This window comes from Leptosomus discolor, chromosome 15, assembly GCF_034619465.1.
Source record: "Leptosomus discolor isolate bLepDis1 chromosome 15, bLepDis1.hap2, whole genome shotgun sequence".
Classification (NCBI taxonomy): Eukaryota; Metazoa; Chordata; class Aves; order Leptosomiformes; family Leptosomidae; genus Leptosomus; species Leptosomus discolor.
Genome location: NC_141405.1, coordinates 721,303 through 727,302, shown reverse-complemented (window position 1 = coordinate 727,302; position 6,000 = coordinate 721,303). Strand labels below are relative to the sequence as shown.

At 54.1% G+C, this 6,000-nt stretch overlaps 1 protein-coding gene across 1 annotated transcript in view; it reads left to right on the top strand.

Annotated features, from left to right (window-relative positions):
- Positions 1–431: 431 nt before the first annotated feature.
- NDEL1 (nudE neurodevelopment protein 1 like 1) overlaps positions 432–6,000 on the top strand; it is a 28,502-nt gene continuing 22,933 nt past the window's right edge. Inside the window, exon 1 of the mRNA XM_086473590.1 lies at positions 432–444. The gene's annotated coding sequence lies outside the window, so the exon portion shown is untranslated. The remainder of the gene's footprint in view (positions 445–6,000) is intronic.

Genomic DNA, 6,000 nt, shown 5'->3' with positions numbered 1-6,000 from the left:
CTGCGGTGCCGGTGCCTTCCGCCCTTCCCGGAGGCACCGGGGAACAGAGCCGCGGGGGAGAGGAAGGGGGCAGCTCCCAAATGCGGTGGGAAAGGAGAAGGGCGAGCCGGGTGGAGATTCGCCCCGGGGGGAGGCCGGGGGAGCCCCACGCCGCGCTGGGGCGGGGTGCCGGAGGGACGGCGGTGTTTCCCAGGAGCGGCCGGGACCCGCCAACCGGGGCCGCCGCCGCCGCCGCCGCCGCCGCCGCCGCCGCCGCCGCCCCACGTGGAGCACGGCCCGGGGACGCCCCGCCCCTCGCCCCGCCCCGTTGCGTGTACCACGGTGTCCCCGCCCCCCCGGCCCTGCCATTGCATCACGCGCGCGGCCCCGCCCCCCGGAGTCCCCGGATGAGGCAGTCCCGGCGGCGGCGGGCGATGCTGCGGCTGTGACAGGGGATGCGCCCCGGTGAGTGGCGGCAGCGGCGGCGGCCGGGGATCCGCGCGGCGGCACCAGCAGGCCCGGCGAGGAGCAGGGCGGGAGGGGGCCGCGGCCGCGGCAGGGGGGGCCGCCCCTCGCCGTGCGGGGGGCTGCAGGCCCCGCACCCCGCCGCCGATTGGCTGCAAACTGACAACGGGGCAGGTCCCGCCCTCTCCCACACACCGTTGGCTGGCGGCGCAGCCCTGCCGCCTCCCATTGGCGGAAACGAGTGCCTGTCACTGGCCGGCGCGGCTCGGCCCTGCCCGCCCGGCCGCCGCCCTGCTCTCCGGTCCCACCCGCTCCGTCGCCGCCTGAGGGGCTGGGCTGGCGGGCAGCCCGGCGCCGGGGTCCGCGGCAGCGCGGGGTGGGGGGAACGCGGTGTTCGGGCACCACTTCCCGCCGGGGCCGGCCGTACCTGCCCGGGAGCAGCGGCCTGCGGGGGAAAAGCCCCTTTTTAAAGGTATTTTCATTTGGGCGTGAGGGAAGGAGCCATGTCTGGCGAGGAGCTGCCTTCGCGCGGGCAGGCTCGGCGGCGGAGCGCCGGTTCGCCTCAAAACCCCTGCCTTGGGGCGCCGGGGTGGCCGCTCTCCCGTGGGGGCTGGCGGTGCCCGGGCTGTGGGCGCCCGCCGCCGCCGGGCCCGCAGGAAGGAAACGCGTTTCCTTATTGCACCATCGCGTCTCGCTTCCCCTCGTCACGCCGCGGGGACGGCCGGCGGCCTGCGAGAGCGTCGGGTTGTGGCAAGCCCGGGCCGGGGTATCTGGTGGCTGACGGGGAGATAAGGCGGCTCCGGCGGCTGTAGCAGCCCCCTGGTGCACTTCTGTGGCGGGGGTCAGCGCGAAATGGCAGCGTTTGGGTGCGTTGAGCCCGGACTGCCCGACCTAGGGAGCACGTCCGGCTCCTGAGCTGTTCCTGCCTGCCCTCTGGCCCGCGGGCGAGGTGACTCGCCCCCGGTCTCGCCTTCCCCGGGGCTGTGGCAGGCCCTCCCCGGGGGAGGTGGGGGGCAGAGGGCGCTTGCTTGCCTGGCTCTCCGCTGGAGAGGGAGGGCAGCCGGGGGGGGGGGGGCTTCGATGGTGGCGAGTGGCTTGTGACTTCACTCCTTCCTCAGGGCGACTGCCGAACGCAAAGGGACTTCTGACCGTGTGCGTGTGCAGAAACATGCGGCAGAGTAAGTTCGGTGACTTGCCTGGCTGTCATCAGGGAGCCGGCTGCTCCCTGTAGTCCCTGCACCTCCTTGGTAGGTGGCTTTGTCCCAGAAGGCGTTTAGTCATCCGTCCCCAGTCACTGATGGGAAGCTGGGCATGTGATTTGCCTCCGTTCTCATAAAGTACCTGGTAGCTCAGGTGCCTGGGGTGCTTCTCTGTCGGATGTTTTTCAGTAATTCTGTGAGAGTTTTTTTCTGAGATTTTTATCACCTTCCCCTCAGCTTAGCGAGTCCTGTTGTATTTTGTGTCAACATGACCAAACTTGAACAGTCCCTGCCTTGTACTCCCAGTTTGATGAGTTTGACCTGAATTGCAGCAGACATGCCGTAAAGGATGAACGCATCCAACACGAGAGGAAATACATTACTTGGGTTAGACTTTAGCTAAGTGACTTCCCATTAATGCGTCTCTCCCCCCTTTGTAGGGAGGAGAAGAGCTGTCCTCACCCACCCACAGCCCAGCTTCATTGCGCTTGACCAGTTTGAGCTGGGAGTTTTTGGTGACTCAGGGCTTCTGTGTTCCCTCTGAAACTATCTTGACTTGGTCACGAGTGTGGAGAGGCGGAGGCCGTTTATGGATGCCTATGGCGTTTATTGTCCTGAGAGGTGGTTAAATATGTGAAAACACAGTAGAGGACAGATACTTAAGCAATTTATTTTTTTTCCTCTCTCTCTCCCCCTGCCCCTAGAAACAATTCCTGGACACTTTAGAGGGTAGGTGGCCTGGCCAAGGTCAGTGTTTTGTTAGAGATATTGGTAACTGTAAGAGGAAGGAGCTGTCCCAGGGCAGAAAAGGGACTAGGAGGCTTTTATATTTATGTATTTATATTTACATTTGGTGTGTCACCAATGGGGCTGCACAGGCATGCTGATTGATGGTGCCAGTTAACTGCGGTTGTATGGGATGTCACAGGTGTGGGTAACTGGTGTGGTTTTTGGATTAATAGGGTTAGGTCTGCCCTGGAAAAGATCCTCTGTTTTGCTTTCAGGCCCAGACCTGGCCGGGTTGTGTATTTATGTTTTATACGTGGAGGCAGAGCCCAGGCTTGCTCCTTTTGGTTCACACGTGTGAGGATTTAATCCTGCATGTCATGGGGAGTTAGAGAGGTGAAGGTACGTGTTCAGAGGCATAGTAATTTAATCTCCTTTCCCACTCTTTGGGGTAAAGCCCCCCCCCCCCCCCCCCCCCGACTATTTAGAGGTTGCAGACATGTGAGAGAATTCCTGATTTGATAGAGATAGAGAAGAGAAAGAAAAATAAGAAAATGGAGAGAAGTCACAAGACTGATGATCTATGACCTCGGTGCCACAAGGACTCTTGTCTCTGGAGACATATCTGGAAGTAGACCAGCAAAAAGTACGGCAACGAAGTACTATTTATTCCCTCAGCCTATTACAGTTATTTTTGAGAAGCAGGGAAAGTCAGCCTACAGAAAGGAAACAGTCTTCTTACAGTCCTCCTTGACGTTTGTGACACCACAAACATAATCAAGATCAACTATGAAGTGTGTTCAAGCAAACTGTCTCTTCACTACTGTACTGCAGTCATCTGTGGGCAAAACGAAACATACCCATCAAAGCATATTTTCCTTGATGTGGTTGTGTCCCTTGAGGGCTCTTCTGTCAATACAGATGAGTAGCAGATCATGCTGCTTCCCTCTCCTGATCAACATGGAGTTTGGGGATTTATTTTTAACTCTCATCTCGTTAAGTGCTTACTGAAGAGACCTCAGGCCCTCGCTGTTGATGGCTGCCCTGTGACTGGCTTTTGGGTTGTGTTTTTCAAGACCATCTTCCCCTCCCTGGCACCAGTAGAACTTCAGAGATGTAAAAGCAACAGCATTCACTCCTCTTGGAAGAAACCTGTGCTGAGTGCTTTTCCCTTTCAGTTTCCTGGTCACTTGTCATTCTGCAGTATCCGGAAGCACCTTCGCCCTCTGGCCACTGCCCTTCCAGGGAATGTCGTCATCAGGATGGTATTAATTGCTGAGATAATAGTGGGGCCCAAGGGACCTGTGTGCTGCCGTTTGTCCCAAACTCTTTGCTGTGTGTGTCATAAGCTCTCAAATTCTTTGCTTCTGGGTAAGATGCTCTGTAATTTTTCAGGGTTTAAAGAGAAACCGGGCAACTGTGAGTTTGAGAAGGTGCAAGTTGGGTGGAGAGTCTCCAGGGGTGGTGGTGGTGGGTGCAGGAGCATGGCAGCTTGTGCCGGCTGTCAGCCTCCGTTGTAGAGTAAGGATCGGTCCTTCTGGTGCTCATCATGTCTCACTGGCTTTCTGAAGGGGTGGTTTTCCAGAGAGCCGAGACTGAGGCAGGGAGAAGCATATCCTTTTCACAGCCTTAATTGCCGTCTCAGTCTGCTGTTTACTCTGCACCCTTCTGCTCTGCGTGGATTCATCCCTCTGGGGTTCCCAGGTATGGTGGAGCTGGGAGCAAATTGTTCTTGTGGTCAGGCCCAGGTTGTTCTGGGACATGCACGTCTCCAGGGAAGTTTCCTTCATCTCCGCAGATACTGAACCTGCGTCAGGAGCACCAACCTCTTCAGATTTTCATTTTTAAGGCACTTCAGTGGTGTTACTTGGGAACAGACAGAGGTTGGATGTCTTAAACTTCCCATGTTTGTGAAAGGGATAAGTGTTTTTCAATACTAAATTCTGATGCCTTTGGTGGTTGTACCTTGATTTCCGAAAAGAGGCTTCTTGCATCAGTACCTTTCTTCTGTTTTTAAGGCTCACATCCCAGTGCTGGCTAACTCATCAAGGGGTTTTTTTGCTCCATTGGATATCATATATTCACAAGGGGTGTGAGTCTTGGCCATATGGTGTAAAGCATACCTGTTTTATTTGATTAGTAAGGCTGATTCCACAAGAGACTGTTGAGATATCAAGGCTTTACTGTATGGTATTTGATTATCTGAAAGGCTTTTAGTCTGAATCTGGCACAAAGTTCCTGCAGGTAGGATTTGGCTATCTTCTGCCTCCTGTGCTGTCCAAATTGGAAATGCAGGATTTATTGTTACAGCAGGGGAAGGAGCGTTGTGCTGACGCTGTGCTCTGTGACTTTCTTTTTTTCCTGAAAGCTCACATGCTGCTGGTGTAAGAGGCAAGGAGGCATTTGTTGCGGTTCACCCGAGAACATTCAGTTCAAAAATAGTATTGCAGGAAAAGACAGAGGTTCACTTTCTGAAGCAACGATGGATGCAGGCAGCCTTCCAAAACGCACATGAAAAAGCCTCCAGCTCCTATTTCAGGATGAGGAAAAACAAGCACAAATCGATCAGTGAAATCTAATCCATGGCTTTTGTTTGTTTGTTTTCTGTGTCTTAATAAGTGAAAGACAATGCAAATTTGCTTTGATTTTCGGCTGGAGTGCTTGAGTTCCTTTGCTTTGAATCCTGAAGTTTCGGAAAAAAAATCCAGAGCTTCAGGGGTTGAGGGGTTACCTGTTGGTTCTTGTAGCTTGGTAAGGTGAACAGCAGCGGAAACAAGATTCCTTCTGCTTTTCTATCTCTGATAAGATGAACAGTGGTGGAAACAAGATTCGTTCTACTTTTCTATCTGTGAATCAGCATAAAATGGGAAGAGGAAGAAGACCTGGTTGCTGCTAGTCCCTTCGGCTCTGGATGGTGCCAGCACTCAACAGCAGAGTCGTTCCCTGCGAGACGGGGATGACTGTGGCAATTACATGGCACTTGGCAGATTTGGGGACTCTGATAGCCCGAATACATTGTTATCTCGAGAGCCGAAGACCAGCTGTGAGCTTGGCAGAATTTATTTATTTATTTTCACCCTATTTTAGGTGGTTACTTAATTCCAAAAGTCGATGGACATTTGCATTGCCTTTGGTGGGGGGGCAGCAAAGCGTAGATGGGGGCTATTTAGCACTGTAGTTTCTTGTGTTTGAGGGGCCTTGCTTTGCCTCTTCTTAATTCTCTGTGTCTGGTGTCTGAAAGTATTGGGCAAACAGGATTGTGAGGAAGAAAGCTGGTGGCCTATGTGCAGAAAAATGACCTGTTCATGAACATTAAAAAAATATTAATTCATTTTATATGGCAAATATTTATAAGCTGGTTTTAAATGGGAGAATGCAGGGTGATTAAAATCAGGAAGAATGGTTTGTCCAGCCGCGTGAGGTACCGCAGGTACGTGCTGGATGAATTGCAGCTGCCTCTGAGCAGTAACGAAAGTCATTTTGGACGTGCTTCTATAGCTCATCCTTACCGCGATGCGTCAGTGAATTGAGTTGACTTTGAGAGTGGGGAGGAGTGGATTCCCGACTGTGGGAAGGGGTGGGTAGAAGTCGAAACATCGTGTTGTATTTCAAGCTTAGAGTTTTGGTCTGA